Below are 18,289 nucleotides of genomic sequence, written 5' to 3' on the forward strand. Positions count from 1 at the left end.
TTCTAAATTCAGCCCCTTTCCTATGAATGACCTAAAAGATGGCAGGGATTTTTAAATGAGCCAGTAGCTTCAGTCCAGAATGTGGGAGGAGGGTAGATGTGAACACTGTTGTGGCAGGTCCTGAGGAAAATGGTGTGGGGGACCAGGAGGCCTGGGTGATGGCTCTGGACTTTGAAATATTATGGAAAGCAGGACCAGGACTTGGTGAGGACTCTAAAACTAGACATTCAGGCAAGTTAAGGCAGCCTGGGAGACACTCAGGAGCCATGTCTTCCTTAAGAATACATCTTAGGAAAGGAAATCAGGACCCAAGAACATCCTAGAGGGGAGAAAAAAGAAGGCGGAGAAGCTGTAAACAACTCAAGGGGGCAGTAAATTTGGGTTCAGAGCATCATATGACAGCCCATTCCCTGGGAACCCTTTCCTAAGGATAGAGCATTATGTCTAGTCACAGCCCACCGAGCCCATAATTCTTTACTGAATTTTCAAGGCAAGGCGAGTCAACAAGCATTATTTACCATGTGCTAGGCACCGTGCTAATGCTGGGAATACAAATCCAAGCAGAAAGAAAGAGACCCTTCCCTCAAAGGGCTTACATCCTAATGGAGGCCAATGATACATGAAAGAAACCTGAAATATGAAAGAGGGAAGAGGAGAGATAAACATGGCCAGAGCAGGAACAGTGCCAAGGAAGTCGAGAGTGCAGCCAGAGAGGGAGGAGGATGCGGCTGACCTGGGGGAGGACCCAGAGGAGAGGCTGCTGGGCCTTCTGAAAAACTCATCACTCCCATTTCTTCTTCAATATACTCTGTGCTCTGTCTGCAGGGCAGCACAGAACTCCACTGCAGACCCTCCAAGGAGTATGCAGGCACACACACACACACACACACACACATGCTCATTCACACGCACACACACAAACACACATGCACATACACATGCACATACGTCCATCACATGAGGTCCTGATTGCTTCCCTCAGACCTTCATCCCTACTGCCCCATAGGACACTGTGATTGTAATTTCATGGATTTAGAGCTGGAAGGAACTTTAAGATCTAGTCCAACCTTTTCATTTTAAAAATGAGGAGTCTCGGGGGCCAGTGGTGTCGTGACTTCCACAAGGCCATACCCCTAACATAAATGACACATCAGGTGTTCAAATCCAGGTGTCTAACCCCTGTGCCACCCATATTGACTGCTGTTAATTCACTCCCATCCTCTCCCACACACTCCATGGTGGACCTCTCCCAAAAGCTTGACAGCTCTCTCCTGGTGCTCACTGTGTCACAGACCTCATACCAATGAGTTCTCTGGCCAGCTGAGCCCAGTTCCATCCCTGCAAGGATCACTAACCCAGAGCTCAAGATCAATGTGGCAGAATATTGATCTTCTGTCAGCTCAGACCTTTAAGCCAGGGATTAAAATATTTAGAGATTTTAGAAAGGAAAAACCCAAGCTCCAAGATGGTTTCATTTCAGGGCTAATCCCTGGTCTGGAGGCCCCAGAAAAGCGTGAGTTTTAGGCAGAAGCTTACAGAATTTTTTTTTGTACAACCCCACCAAGGCCAGCAGAAGACAACGTGCTGATCTTCTGAAGGCTCTGACTGGGAGCCAACAGCTGGCTTTTCTTCCTTAATCAGTCCAAATTTTCTACACAATCTAGAAAGGAAACAGCTTTCTGCTCTACAGCCCATCTGAGCATTGGCCAGGGATTTAATTTCACAAATGCTTTTTTATGCCCATACAGAAGCAAAAAAGAAGTGAGTCCGTCACAAATAAAAGTAATAGCCACAGCAAGGTCCCTGATGTTCCCGGAAGGTGGCCTGTCCCAACAATGGGCAGTGGAGTGGTTGAGCCTAATCTCTGCCTGCTTCGACTATCCTTGGAGCACAGCTCAGCTGCCACCTCCCACATCAGGCCTGTCCTGACACACCTGCCCTGAGCACCTTTGGCCTCATCGAGTGACTTCATGTATCTTCATACATACTTTGTTCTCATTTTTTATGTATAACTTACACTTCTCCCAAGTAGAACAGAAGCTTCTTGAGCACAAAAAAAACATTGCTATTGTTGTTTTATTTGTATCCCCAGTGCCTTGCACACAGTAGGCTCTTCATACATGCTTGCTGAATTGAATTGTGATGTTTTCCAGATGAAGATACCGGAGTGGTTTGCCATGTCCTTCTCCAGCTCATTTTACAGATGAGGAACTAAGGTAAATAGAGTTAAGTGACTTGCCCAGGGTCTCACAGCTACTAAGGGTCTGAGGCTGGATTTGAACTCAGGAAGAGGAGTACTACCTGACTACTTATTTCCATCCTTCTGCTAGTTAGATGGGTGACCTTGAGAGAGTCAGTGAAACACTCTGGGCCTCAATTACTTTGGCTCAAAAATGAGGACACTGAACCCAATGATCACAAAAGCCCTGCCCAGCTCTAATACTATGATTCCACATCTATACACCACATTGATTATCATAAGAGCAAGACATTCATTTGACGAATGTAACTCAAGCAGAATGGAGTTAAATGATTTCCTCTAAACTCAAAAGATCAGTGGTAAAGCCAGACCTAGAATTAGGTCTTATGACCAATAACGAATGAATGAAAAATCATTTATTCATCACCTGCTATTTTTAGAGATATTCTAGGCATTGTGTTAGACCCTGGGAATAAAAATATAAAAATGAAACAGTCCTTGCCGTCAAGAAGCTTCTATTTTAATGGTGAAAGACAACACTTATAGGGGAAAGAACCTGTGCAAGGAAGGGAGAATCAGAGAGACAGCAAATAGAACACTTAGATAATAGACTGACATGGCAGTAATGGCAGTATGGAAGTGACTACTCCTCCTAGAAGAAGAGGTTTGGAGCAGAGTCAAGCCTGGGATGAATGACTAGATGGAGAGGGTTTGGAGCATGGTCTAGGGCTGGCTAGAGAGATTGGATTTGGTGAGTTTGAGCTCATCCACTCACCAATCAGGATAGCTCAACTCCAGACCAGAGTTATAAAACTGAGAGATTAACTTAGGAGAGGAACGGTTTTTGGAAATCAGGTCAGGACAGTGCCATTCAAGGTGAGATGCCTGGAGGACAGATGGCAAGAAACCTGGGATAGAATTATTGCCTCTAGATAACTCTACTGTCAGGGCTCTGTTAAGGGGAAGTGGACATAATTTTGCCATCCAGAGAAACCCATTTTCCTGTCTTCTAAGCTCTCCTACTCACCAATCCCAGGGGATTTTAACATTGCTAACACTTGTTCTTTCCATGCTTATCTGGACACCAGTGATCACTGGTATGCCTGTCTTCTCCTAGCTTGAAGGGAACCAACAGGGAGTAGTATAATGAGACTCCTTTATAGTAATACATAATGAAATAGACTCTGGTTTGGGTATCAAGATGGTCACAAGTATGGCATCACCAACTCAATTTGTTCTAATTGCCCAAGTTTTTGCGTTAATTGCATTTTCTCGTCCCTGAATATCAGATGGTCCAATAAAGAAGCATCAGTTCATTTTTCTTCTCAACCTGCCAACTTCTCAGTGGCTACCCCATTCATCACCATTGGCAAGCATGGGTGTAGCCATTCCTAGAAGTGACCAGCATCACCTCTGTTCCAACCACCTCTGGTTGTTCCAAATACCATTGACCATCTAGAGATAATGCCATTTCTAAACACCAGTCCCCTTTCAAGACTTGCAAACCATTTATGCAAGACAGGTGACCAGACAGTAGCAAAAGGTGGTCTTACTCCTTTTGTTCCCTGGGTAACAGTCCTAGGAAGGGATAGCTGATTAAAATAAACTGTAGCCTGGTCTGTTTTTGTATTCAAGGAAAAATCAAATTGAAACCATTGATAGATGATCCAAAAAACTCACAATAACCCAGAGCTGAAAGGTAAGCATCGAGCCAAATAATTCTCTTCATCATAATGAAAAGCTTCTCCAATATTAATAATTAAAATAACCACCTAGCCATACACACAAGAAAGCATGAATAGCCTTTTCCCATTTTATGGATTTTATTTTTAAAACCCATCTCTTCCCAGTGTCACTAGGCCTTTTAGTAACTAATGCAATGGTTCCAGCATCTGCATTTTATTAATATTTTTAAATAACTAATTCCATGCCAGTATAGGAAAGAAAACCAACCAATGGAGCTCACAGAATCCAGTCTGAAAAAATTTGCTGCCCTCCAGTGTATGAGCAGATCTTCTAGGAAGGATTTACAGAGACACATGCATAAGAACACAGGATGATCAAATGAAGGAGCTAAGTATGTGTAAGCTAGAGAAAAGAAGCAGGATGGGGGGGGGGGGAAGCATGGCACCTGTGTCATATATTTGAAAGACCAATAAATGGAGGAAGGATTAGATTGTTCTATTTGGCACCAGGGGAAGGAACCAGGAGCACTGGAAGATGTAGGCAGTCACATTTAGGTTTGTAGTCAAGAAACACTTCCTAACAATGAGAGCTGTCCAGAAGACAGATGGCCTCCTCTGGATGGGGTGAGTCTCTCTCCTTAGAGACCATCAAGCAGACCACTGATGGGAGGTGGTGATAGTGAGGATTTATGGGCAGATTTGATTTGGCCTGCATGGCCTCTGACTTCCCTTCCAATTCCCAAATGACTCTGCAATAGGAGAGGGAGTGCACAGATGAGTTAGTATCTGTGCGAAGGAATGAGTGCCTAATACCAACTTATTCACTCATTCCTTCATCCGTTCAGTGGGCACACTGGCATTTATTAAGGATCTCCTGTGTACCAGAGACTGTGCAAAGCCCTTGAGAGACAAAGGCAAATATTAAAAAACCCACTCTCAGCCCTCAAGGAGTTTCCATTCTCCTGGAGGAAAGCAAAACACCAAATATATACAAAATTATTTGGGAAGAAGAGACTAGAAATTGAGGGTGAGGAAAATCTTCCTAGAGCAGGTGACCCTTGAGCTGACCTGTGTCAGAAGGGAGGGATTCTAAGAGGCAGAGGTGAGGAGGGAAGGCATTACAGGCATGAGAGGATAGCCCAGGTCAAGCAAAGCAGAGCAATGGGATGTGGAAAATCTGCAAGTCCAATGAATTGTGGCAATATATAAGAACAGGTACAAGCAGCCCCTGGCACTGAAAGAAAGCTGGTTCCCATATGGTGGCTCACAATTCCTAATAAATAACTTTGTCTTCACATCTGGATGCAGCATCACATTTCTCAGTGTTTCTGACAGAGTCCAAACTGCCAGTTCCCAAGAGGCTAAATTCGATTCATGAATTCCAAGGTATATTTCCCATTAACTGCAGCACGCACACTACGAAGGAAACATCTGACTCAAGGCAATTGTCCAAATCATAGTAAACAGTGTCTTGGAGCCTTGGGAGTTTTCTATCGGTTGAGAGAGGTTTTCTTAGTAATAGGCTAAAGTTGAAAGAAAGAGATTCAACTTCTCGAATTTTTCTAAACACTTCTATTCAGCTGGACTCTTTCTTCTCTACACTGAGCTCTGTTGAGGTCGCAAGCACAATAATAACACAGGTAAAAAGAAGGGCAGAGGCGGTAATGATAACAGCTATCCTTCATGTTAAGCTTTAAGGTTTCCAAGGCACTTTATCTGTATTATCTCATTTGATGCTCACTATAACCTCATTAAGTCAGGAGCTTGGATGAAGACGATGATGATGATGATGATGATGCCCATTTTACAGATGAGGAAAGAGGGATTCCTTCAGGTAGTAAATATCTAAGGCAGAATTAAAACTCAGTGTTTCTTGATGCCAAGTCCAAGTGCCTGATCTATCACACTATGCTGGTTCTCTGGCACAAGAAATACAGCAACTTGGAAGACCAAGGGCTCCAGGCACTCTTTCCACCATCATATAGCTTCACAGAAGGTGCCTTGCTCCTCCATGGGCACTCCTCCCCACCTTCACATTTCAGCTGCACACAGTTTGCTGATGCCCTGAACAGGGCACTCCACTTTGCATCTGCTGCCCTGCCTGGCTTCAACTCCATGAAACAAGCTGATTTTGTACTAAGTACCCATTGGTGCCACACACACACTTTCCTGCCTCCTTGTGTGTGTTGTCTCTTCCTTCAGATTGTAAGCTCTTTGAGGGAAGGAGAGCTTTTCATTGAATCCCCCATACTTTACACAGTGCCTGGCACATAGTAGGTACTTAATATATATCTATTGGATTGGACAGCCATAGGCCAAACCCCTATGGACAATGATAATCTATTTGAATTCTTTCCTGGACGATTAAGATACTCCCATCCCCACCATACTTCCCCTTCCCAGTGATTCTTAATCCTCAGCTCTCATTATTCACCCCCTACTCTCCACCCCATTGCCCATTCCCCAGTTGTAATTTCCCTCAACCCAACTCAACTTCTACCTACTACCCTTTCAACCCTGCTCTCCAAAATGCCTCCTGCATAGGTGATAAAATGATTTCATTTTAAACCTTTTCCTTTCTCACCCCTTCCATCTTCTTGCGCCCTCTGAGACCTGGCTGCTTCCTGATGACTCAGTCACCCTTTCAGTCACTGGTTGTACTTTCACGTATCACTTCCCCTCTCCCCCCAATTCCCATGTACAGTAGGGAGAGCTAGAATACTCCTTCCTCCCCATTGCCACTTCCAGGTTCTTCCTCTCCCTTCATCTCTCAGTGACCTCTCTCTTTTCAAGTTCATTCAATTCATATTTCTCATCCAATAAATACTCAATGGCTATGATCTATTGACCTCCAAGACCCTGTCCTTCCTTCTTCAACAACCTCAGTGCCCTCTCTTCCCCAATCCCTGCCTTCATATTAGGGGATTTCAAGATGCATTTGGATACTCTCTTAAACACCCTCACCTATAAGTACCTCCACTTACTATATTGCTCATGACCCGCTTCTCCAGTCCACCTCAGTTACATCTAGGGAGGTGTGGCACAGTGCCTGGAACATAGTAGGCACTTAATAAATACTTGTTGACTTGACTTATCTCTAGGCAGATGACTTCCAGATCTATACATCCAGCCCCAGTCCTACATGACCTGTTGCCCCCTGGACATTTCAAACTGGTTGTCCCAGCATTATCTCAGCCTCAAAACATCTAGGACAGAATCCATTATCATTCTTCTCAAGCTCCTCTGTCAAATCTTTCCTGTTTTGTTGAGGACAACACACTTTTTCCAGCCACCTGGGTATGTAACCTTGTCAGTATCCTTGACTCCTCACTCTTCCTCATCTCACACTTCCAATCAACAAATATTTGCTTACTGTCTTCTACCATTTGCCAAATATTGCCATTTCTACCACCAAAACATCTCTCACCTCCAACCCCTTCTTTCTACCTACATGACCTCTTATCAATTCTTGCCTGAATGATTGCACTAGCCTCCAAATGTGTCTCCCTGCCTCAAATCTCTCTTCACTCAAAGCCATCCTCCATACAGCTGCCAAAATAATTCTCCTTAAACACATATCTGACCATGTCCCACCCCTATTCTATAAACTCCAGTGCCTCCCTGTTACCTCTAGAGTATAATATAAATGGCCCCTCCCGTGTGACTTTTAAAGCCCTTAACAACCTTGCACCAACCTACCTTTTGAACCTTGTTATTAATTACTGCCCTTTTCACTACATGGTCAAGTTTCTCTCTGTCCTTCAAACATAACACTGTGTCTTCCATCTTTGTGTCTTTGCACTGGCCATTACATAAAGGGCATCCCTTCATTCCTTTTCTCTCATAAAATCCTTCTTTCAAGATGAAACTCAAGCACTACCTTCTCCATAATGTCTTTCCAGATCTCTCCCCTACAAATATTAGTGCCCTACTCCCACTCATTGTGTTGATTTTGTATTTTTCTTGCGCACATCTACTTATTTATTATACTTATTTATGTTTATTTGTGCATATTTATTATACTTCTATATGTCTATGCTGTCTTCTCCTAAAGAATGAGATCCTTGAGACTAGGAATTTTTTTCCCATTTTTTGTCTTTGAATTCCTAAGTCCTGGCACAGTGTCTAGTATACAGTAGGTGCCTAATAAATTGTTGTTGTTCAGTCATTTTCAGTTGTATCCAACTCTTTGTGACCCCATTTGGTGTTTTCTTGGCAAAGATACTAGAGCAGTTTGCCATTTCCTTCTCTAGCTCATTTTACAGATGAGGAAATTGAGGTAAACAGGATGAAGTGACTTAATCAGGGTCACACAGCTAGTAAGTATCTGACCCCAACTCCACAATCTATTCACTGTGGCCACTTGGCTGTTTGTTTTCTTACTCACTCCTTACTTTTATTGATTGATAACTTCCTATTCGCCCTTTTTCTGTTCTTTCCTTTTCAATGCAAAGGTCGTTCTCCTTGACAGAGAAAACAGGAGCACAATGAGAGTTGAGTAGCTTGCCTTCCCTCTCATGTGAGTTGTCCTCATCTTGTCCACATCAAGTAAAGGGCTTATCTTTCGTTGACTATTCCTCTCCTTCAGTGTAAGCCTATTGATCTGATCTGGACAGACTGGCCAGCAGAGCTCCAGCAGCCCCATCCTGATGCATTTCTGTGCAGCAGAGAAGAATCGCCACCCTTTACTAGCCTCCTTTTCCATCCCATAGATCTAAAGGTGTCCTACAAAAGCAGCTGGGGAACTAAAGAGGTTTCCTGGGCCTAGCATTTGCTGTGCACAACAAACAGTAAGTTTGTGCAGAGGCCATATGGGTTAGGCCACTGACAGGGCCCCCAGGTTTCAAACTACTCTGAAGAAAAAAAAACCCTGTCTTCCTTATTTCTAAGAGAAAAAAATCTCACTAAGGACAATGGAAGGAAGGACAAAGGGTCCGATGAGCCCAAAATGGGGGAGATAATCAGTAAAGTGTTAATTCACACAAGGAACACAATACTGAGCATTGTTATACTATGAACACCAAGTGGGCTTGACAGCACTGTTTGAACCAACAATGGTCAAGAGCTTGGGCTGACCTGCTTTCCATCCTTCAAGCACTGAATCACAGAGCTGGATGGGAACTCTCCATGGTCCTCAAGTCCAGCTGTGATTGTATAAGTATCTCCATTATAACATCCAATGAGTTTTTGTCCAGCCTTTCCTTAAAAAAAAATCTACTGACAGGTGACCCACTGCCTGTCTCTGGGGGTTGGTTGTGGATGATGGGCATGCCTGGGGTGTACGTGAAACCTTTCCAGCTTGCTATGGGCTTATGCTCTGGTGGCATATGGTTTCAGAGCACAGGGTTCCCTCCATGTCACACGATGCTTCACAGAAGGACTTTGTGGGAGGAGTAAGCAAAGTCAGCACACTCACAACACATACCAAATGTACGATCCAATGTAATACAGAGCCAATCTGCAAATAAAACTTTAAGATGAGAACTATTTTCACTTTGATTAGAAAAAAAATTGTAACTGCAAATTCTAGCAAAATAAGCATTTGTTTCGTGTCCCCTTCCGCACCTTTCTGGGTACATCTCTATATTCCTTCTTTGCAATAGCAGTTGCACAGGTATTCAGTAAGTGCCTCATCTATGCAAAAGCACAGTGCTAAGTGCTTGGGATCAAAAGAGAAAAATGGAGAATCCCCCTTTTTACTGATAATTGTACTCGTCGTTGTTCTGATGCCCGGAAATGAAGTTTCTACCATTTCATTCTTTTAATCATCATCAGATAATAAGATGATGCTGAACTAAATAATACTTTCAAAGCTTGATGACCAGAGTAGAAACACTTCCAACTGCAGCCCCTCTCTCTTCCTCACTAAAGGCAAAACACATTCATCCTCTGCTTCAGGCCCTGAGATTTTCAGGTTTTAGATTTTTTTGTTTGCACCTTTTCTTTTTCGTCCTTTTTTGGGAGACAATCAGGGTTAAGTAATTTGCCCAGGGTCACACAGCTGGTAAGTACCTGAGGCTAAATTTGAACTCAGGTCTTCCTGACTCCAGGGTCTATGCTCTAGCCACTGCACAACCAAGCTGCCCCCTCATTTGCATCTTTTCAATGGAGCTTCTGAGCTTGGACCCAGAACTGATACTATTGATGCAATCATGCACTTTGCTAGTTTGATGTTTGTGAAAAGGATGGACAGGATGTGTGTAATAACAACCACACTGGCACACCCAGGATGGCTCCTAGTGCAGGTTCTTTTATCTGCTTTACTAAGGAAGGATCACTGTTTCAGGAGTCAACAGTCTTTTTTAATTAAACAAAATACAAACAGAATAATAAAGAGCAGAGAAATAAAGACCAACAGACAGGGTTCTACCACCTGAATCAAAGTTTTACATCCACCACTGAATCAGAGAGCCTTTACCTCTGAGGAGTCGGGGAGCTCTGAACTTACAGCCACTCAGAGTCTCGACCAGGGAATCACAACATCTTTCTCATAAGTGAGTCCCCAAAGCAACTCTCAGAATATATGCTCTTTAGGCTCAGTCCCTAATTAGAAATTAACAAAAGGTGTGTAAGCCTTCCTACAAGCAAAAAAGCTTCCCTTAATAACCTCCACATGAGGCCTATTGATGGGCGGGGAAGATCTTATTCCCCATTAACCTTACAGTGTGCCAGATAAGTGAGTATCAATCTCATCCAATATTGTTGATCTAGGATTTATTACCATTAAAATTGCCTTCCCTCACAAAGAATGTCCCCCATTCTTGGAACATACAGCAGCTTTATCTTCATTTCTGGGACACTGTAGCTTCTTTCACAGGAGCAAGGGTCAGATGAGCCCCTCCTTGACCCTAGGATGCTAAGCTACTCGGCACTCCCCTCTTGGGTTCTGTCCATTAGTCTTCTATGATCATATCTATAAGCCTTGTCCCTCTCCTCCTTTCCCTTCTAGCCATCCACACCCACCAGGTGACTTAAGTAAATGGCATTTCTCAATAGACTTCATGCAGGTCAGAGGCAAGTAGGGGGTGGCACTGTTGACTGGCATAGCCTCAGGGAGGGATGAGCTCAGGGAGCAACAGGAACACTGAAGAAAGAGGACTTTGAGACCCTGACCCTTTATTTTTACACTGAGAGGATGGTAAGTAAAGACGGAGAACACACACGGAGACTAGAGAGCCGAATTTGGATTCAAAGCTCTGGGGTCCGAATCTCAGTCTTGCTACATAACTTGTGTGATTGGGGACAAATCATTTCACCTCTGTGGGCCTCAGTTTTCCCATATGAAATATGAGGCAGTTGGAACAAATGGCCTCTAAAGTCTTTTATAGCCCTGAGTCTATGATCTTTGAGAGAAGGAACAAGAAAGTTATGAAGCTGAGGAAGACCCTGAGAAATAGTTCTTCATTTTCAAGATGGGGAAACAGGGTCATAGAGGTTTAGGAAACCAGCAACAGGACATGTAGGTAGTAAGTGGCACAGTTAGGATTTGAATACATGTCATGGTAAAATAGAGGTGGCACTTGCTTTGGAATCAAAGGGCCTGGGTTTAAGTCTGGGTACTGCCACTTGCTACCTGTGACCTTGGACAAAGCATTAAACCTTCTTGGGCCTCAGTTCCCTCATCTATAAAACTAAAGGTCTTAGCTAAGATGGCTTCTTCAGTCCTTCCTGGCTCTTGCACTAGGACCGGCCTGTTTCCCAGATTCACATCCTTTAAACTTTATCATTAGTCACTAATAGCCAGCGGGACCTTTGTGCCAAGCCTCAACCAGTCCCACAATGATAGAATCTCTGATTCTCAGAGTCACACAGGATGCCAGAAGCCACGTAGTCCAACCTGAGGGAGCCTCGGGTAGAGGCGTCCTCATTTTTGGCCTGTGACTCTATGGCTTGCCCTAAGCCTTTGGGACTCATGGTTATTCATTCTGGGTTACTTTTCTGCTTTCATTAACAATTTCTTTGGTAACACTGGGATGGGACAGATATTTTCCCAGCTTTCCTGAGTCAGGAGCAATTGCAAGTCAGAGAATTACCCAGAGCCTCACCTCTGACCCAAGGCTCCACAACAAGAAAAGTTATTTGAACATAGCAGAAAAGAAATACACCCCCTGAATGGCTCAATAAAATGGGAGCTGTGGAAACATTTACTGTCCAAAATCCCACCACATAAGTGACTCTCACATACAGACTTGGAAAAACTGTGACAGCCAGACCAGTATGATATAGAAGGTTGACTCTCTTGTGTATCTGGATCTTGGGGGGCTGGGGCAAAAGAGGGGAAGGGAACACGTGGCATGGTATGGTATCAGACAGGAGTAAGGCCTTCCATGCCAGACACTTTTAAGAGACAGCCTAACAAAGTCACAGCTGGGTCCTTGTCCCCGTGCTTGCAGTAATCCTGCAGATCCTCTTGGTGGAGGCTGCTGGGAGCTCAGAGTCACATCAGCATAATTGAGGCATGTAGATGAACAGAGCAAGCTTTGGGTATCTGTCCCTGACTGACTATGGCAATCCCACAATCCCAAGAAGACAGAGCTCAAAGGGACCTCTGAGGCCATCTCATCCAAAAATCTCCTGAGCACGAGTCCTCACCAGTTTTCATCTTGCCTGTTTGAAAATCTCCAGGGCTGATGAAGTCACCCACCTGGCCAAGCAGCCCGGTCCTCTGGTGAGCAGCTCACATTGCCAGGGCACTCTCCCAGGCTCATAGTGGAAACCCAGCTCTTGTGTCCCTCCCTGAGGTTTCTTTTCTTCATTAAAAAACAAACAAACCCAGAAACTCCAGGGTAGTGTTTTCTTAAACCACAAGGGGGTAAATCCCAAATCCTCAAAATAATGTGGAGTGAGAAATGTGGCTACTTTCCCACAGAGTCTATATGCTCTATAGATATGTGGGCATGCATGTACATGTATGTGCATGTATGTATGTATGTGTATGACTTTGGGTGTGCGTACACGTCAGCTCACTAACATTTATGAAGCATCTACTGTGGGCCAGATATTGCGATAAATGTTGGGGATACAAAAAATGCAAGACAGTTTCTTCTCTCAAGCAATTCAGAATCTAATTGGGCAGATAACATGCGAACAACTGAGCCAATAAAATCTACAGAGAGTGAATTGGAGACATCAGCAAACAGACAGCACTAGCATTAAGGGGAGCTGGGAAAAGCTTATTCCAGAAAGTGGGACTTTATCTGAGGCATGAAGGAAACAGAGGAAGTCAGGAGGAAGAGGGGAGGAGAGAGGAGGGGAGGAGGGAAGCATCCCAGGCATGGGAGGTGGCTGGAGAAAATGTCCAGAGTTGGGCAATGAAGTGTCTTGTGCAAGGACCAGTAAGGAGGCCAGTGGCACTATGTGGAGGGGAGCAAGGTGTAAGAAGACTGGAAAGGTAGAATGGATAATGCCATGATGGGTTTAAAAGCCAGAGGAGTTGACATTTGATATGTGAATTTATGTATGTATGTGTATATGTGGTTGTGTTTGTATGTATATGTGTGCATGCCACAGTGAAAGCAATGAGTGCATGAATCTGTGTGTATGTGTGTATGTGTATGTGAACATGTGTGTACCTGTAGCACTGGGACAAAATGGGATGCTAGATGTTGCCATAGTGCACAGAGTGCTAGCCCTGAAAACAGGAAGACTTGCGTTCAGATCCAGCCTCAGAGACTTACTAGCTGTGTGACCTTGGGCAAGTCACTTGACCCTGCTTGCCTCTGTCCTCATCTGTAAAATGCGGACAATAACAGCACCCACTTCTCAGGGTTGTTATGAAGATCAAATGAGATAACAATTCTAAAGCCCTTTCTGAACCCTAAAGCACCAAACGAATGCCGTGCTTCAGAGGGAGGAAGCAGCTGGCCTTGGCCACGCTTCCAGGAAGACAGGGGTCAGAGAAAAGACTTGGAGCCAGGTCTTCCCTAACTGCAAATCCAGCCTTTTATCCATCAAGCAGCACCGATGCTCACTGAGATGCTGAGATCAATTCAGCCATCCTAATCAGTGGGCGCTTCCAGTTTTCATGATCACCAGTTGAGCAGCTATCAATGCCAAGGCCTGTTCTTTCCTTTTAAGAACATCCTTAAGACACAGTCCTAATCCCAGGGTCAATGGGTCAAAGACGCTGCTCAGTTTCCCATGCTTGCATATCATATGGCACCAGAAAGACTGCACCAAATTAAAGCTCCTAGTGCCTAACAACATGGCAGTGTGCGTCTGTTCCCCACAGTTGGGTCAAAATGGAACTGGATCATTTTAATTAGCATTTTCCACATTTTAAACTAAGAGAGGTTTTAATTTTCACTTCTCAGATGACTAGGGACTTTGAACAATTTTTAAGATGATTAACATTTATTTCCTTACAAATGTATATTATCTTTGTATGTTATTATCAATCATTATTAATAATTGTAATTAATAATAATAACATTTGCATAGTAATGTTTGCGAAGCAATTTACCAACTGGTGGCACGTGGGATTTATAGTTCAGAGGGACAAACCCCTTCTCTCAGCCCTGAGAACTTCCATCATTGCTGTATCGTAACATTGAATCAAGCCATTTAGACCCTGGATATCTGGTTTTATTAGAAAAATTTATCACAATATTTTCCCCAGTCCTTTTCTTTGGGATAAATTGATTTTTGCTGTGCAATTTTTTTTATTTTTACATAATCGAATCTGTGCATTTCTCGCTAGTAATTTCTTCCATTTTTGCATAGATTAAAAACATTTCTCCTCACTACAAATGAGATAAATATATTATTCCTTCTCCTTTCCCTTTTAAAAGTATTTTTAAATATATACATATATATGCTGTTATATAAAGGTTAGTCATTTGTATCTGTCATAATCATTTTAAACTTCCCTTACATCCATCTCCGGTGTTTCTCAGGGCAATGTCACATACATATATATGTATGTGTGTATGTGTGTATGTATATATATATACATGTATGCATGCATATACATATATACATGTACATGCACACATACATTTGCCCCTGGAACAATTAGGATTTACTGCCGTATATGATGTGCAATGGGCATTTGTGGAAGGTAAGTCTAATCAACTTTTCTGCTATGAACATTAATCTTCTAAACAGTTTGTATGGCATACTAATTCCTTTCTTCAGTGTATTGTCATTTGGGCTTTCCCATACATTGCTGCCTCCTTTGCTTTTGCTTGCCTTGTGGATTGCCTCTTCCTTTCCATTGATCCATTTCCTCCCCCCTATTTTTACCCAGGGTTAGTCATGATAATTGCTGCTTTAGAGGCTATTTTGAAACCTGGCAGACCAAGTACTCCTTCAAAAATTTCCCTCTATAATTTCACCTGAAATTTTTGCCTGAAATTTTTTTTCTTATGTACATTTTATCTAATTCTGACAAAATCCATAAATCTATTTGGGAAGTATTGATATTTTAACTATCGTGGTTTGAACTAGCTGTAGTAGCAATTCAGATTTGAAGATCTTTCCCACCCATTAATAGGTCATGTAACCTGCTTACATCACAGGAAGCCTAAGTCACATGTGGTGGGAGGAGCTTCCTGACAGGAAAAGGAAGTTATGTCACAGGAAATGTGGAGAGAGGAAGACCAAGGGAGAGAGAGATAGAGAGAGAAAGGGAGAGAGAGAGAGAGAGGGAGAGAGAGAGAGAGAGCAGTAGTTATGGCTGCTAATGGCTGCCGTTGTGATAGAGCTGAACAGGCTGACTTAGCTGTACTCTGAGCTTGTTTTTGGGAAGACCCCAGCAGGGAGGGCAGAGAGGTTTTGGGATGATAAGGCTCCATGTTGTGATATCATATTTTAAGTTCCTTGCTGTTATGATTAAGTGGGCTAACTGGCTGTGGGAGCTGAACATTTGGTAATGGGATATGGTTCTCTGGTGTCTGAATAAATGTTACATTTCTTCCACCTTCTTTATGGAGTGTCTCTCATACTTTGTGATACAGAACTACATAGGCATATTCACGATTATTGTAGATGTTGTATTTATTGCCTTACTGATATACTAGCTCTATGCAAAGACAGTGTGTTGTACTGGCAAGAGAGCTGGTCTCAAAGGCAGAAAGACCTGCATTCAAGTCCCACATTTGACACAGACTGGCTGTGTGACCCCAGGCCTCTAGGCAACTCTAGAAAATTAAACAGAGAAAGTGTTGACTACATTGGAAGAAAGAGTCCCTCACCTGGAAATTCCTTATACCAGTGAAATCCCTGGTACAATCCCAATCCCTGGTGCAAGGTAGGTCTCTCCAACTGTCCCATCTGGAGATCAATACAACATAGCTGAAAAAGTGTGAGCCTTGGAGTTAGGAGACACGAGTTCAAATTCTCCAAGTAATACTTGAGGCATTGAATCACGGACATCACTCAAACTCTTCCTTCATTTCCTCCTGTATGTCTCTGAGGATCATTGCAATGAGAGGCCTTATCAGCCTCCGGCTATTATATAAAGATCAAGCATTTAAATCTGTCAAAATTATTTTTTTTTTATTTAATGCAATTTATTTATTTAACATATTTGGTTTTCAGCATTGATTTTCACAACAGTTTGAATTACAAATTTTCTCCCCATTTCTGCCCTCCCCCCCCACTCCAAGATGGCGTATATTCTGGTTGCCCTGTTCCCCAGTCAGCCCTCCCCTCTATCACCCCCCTCCCCTCTCATCCCCTTTTCCCTTCCTTTCTTGTAGGGCAAGATAAATTTCTACGCCCCATTGCCTGTGTATCTTATTTTTTAGTTGCATACAAAAAGTTTTTTTTGTTTTTGAACATCTGATTTTAAAACTTTGAGTTCCAAATTCCCTTCCCTCTTCCCTTCCCACCCACCCTCCCTAAGAAGTTGAGCAATTCAACCTAGGCCACACATGTATTATTATGTATAACCCTTCCACAATACTCATGTTGTGAAAGGCTAACTACATTTTGCTCCTTCCCCAACCCATCCCGCTTTATTGAATTTTCTCCCTTGACCCTGTCCCCTTTCCAAAGTGTTTGTTTTGATTACCTCCACCCCCATCTGCCCTCCACTCCATCATCCCCCCGCCTTTTATTTTTATTTTTTTTTATCTTCCTCCCTCTTCTTTCCTGCGGGGTAAGATACCCAACTGAGTATGTATGATATTCCCCCTCAGGCCAAATCTGATGAGAGCAAGGTTCACTCGTTCCCCCCTCACCTGCCCTCTCCCCTCCTCCCATAGAACTGCTTCCTCTTGCCACCTTTATGGGAGATAATCCACCCCATTCTATCTCTCCCTATCTCCCTCTCTCAGTATGTTACTCTCTCATCCCTTAATTTCATTTTATTTCTTTTAGATATCTTCTCTTCATCCTCAACTCACCCTGTGTCTGCTCTCTCTCTTTTACATATATATATATATATATACACATACATACATATACACATAGATACAAACATACATTCACTTATATATATACTTAAACATATATATATATATGTATATATATATATGTATATATATATGCATATTCCCTTCAACTACCCTAATACTGAGGTCTCATGAATCATACTCATCATCTTTCCATGTAGGAATGTAAACAAAACAGTTCAACTTTAGTAAGTCCCTTGCAATTTTCGTTTCTTGATTACCTTTTCATGCTTCTCTTGATTCTTGTGTTTGAAAGTCAAATTTTCTATTCAGTTCTGGTCTTTTCACTGAGAAAGCTTGAAAGTCCTCTATTTTATTGAAAATCCATATTTTGCCTTGGAACATGATACTCAGTTTTGCTGGGTAGGTGATTCTAGGTTTTAATCCTAGCTCCATTGACCTCCGGAATATCGCATTCCAAGCCCTTCGATCTCTTAATGTAGAAGCTGCCAGATCTTGGGTTATTCTGATTGGGTTTCCACAATACTCAAATTGTTTCTTTCTGGCTGCTTGCAGTATTTTCTCCTTGATCTGGGAGCTCTGGAATTTGGCAACAATATTCCTAGGAGATTTCTTTTTGGGATCTATTTGCGGAGGCGATCGATGGATTCTTTCAATTTCTATTTTGCCCTGTGGCTCTAGAATATCAGGGCAGTTCTCCTTGATAATTTCCTGAAAGATGGTATCTAGGCTCTTTTTTTGATCATGGCTTTCAGGTAGTCCAATAATTTTTAAATTATTTCTCCTGGATCTATTTTCCAGGTCAGTGGTTTTTCCAAGGAGATATTTCACATTGTCTTCCATTTTTTCATTCCTCTGGTTCTGTTTTATAATATCCTGATTTCTCATAAAGTCACTAGCTTCCACTTGCTCCAATCTAATTTTTAAAGTAGTATTTTCTTCAGTGGTCTTTTGGACCTCCTTTTCCATTTGGCTAATTCTGCCTTTCAAGGCATTCTTCTCCTCATTGGCTTTTTGGAGCTCTTTTGCCATTTGAGTTAGTCTAT

At 42.7% G+C, this 18,289-nt stretch overlaps 1 protein-coding gene across 1 annotated transcript in view; it reads right to left on the minus strand.

Moving 5' to 3' along the window:
- AMPH (amphiphysin) overlaps nucleotides 1-18,289 on the minus strand; it is a 197,212-nt gene that overhangs the window by 149,808 nt on the left and 29,115 nt on the right. The window lies entirely within an intron of this gene.

Source organism: Trichosurus vulpecula, chromosome 9, assembly GCF_011100635.1.
Source record: "Trichosurus vulpecula isolate mTriVul1 chromosome 9, mTriVul1.pri, whole genome shotgun sequence".
Classification (NCBI taxonomy): Eukaryota; Metazoa; Chordata; class Mammalia; order Diprotodontia; family Phalangeridae; genus Trichosurus; species Trichosurus vulpecula.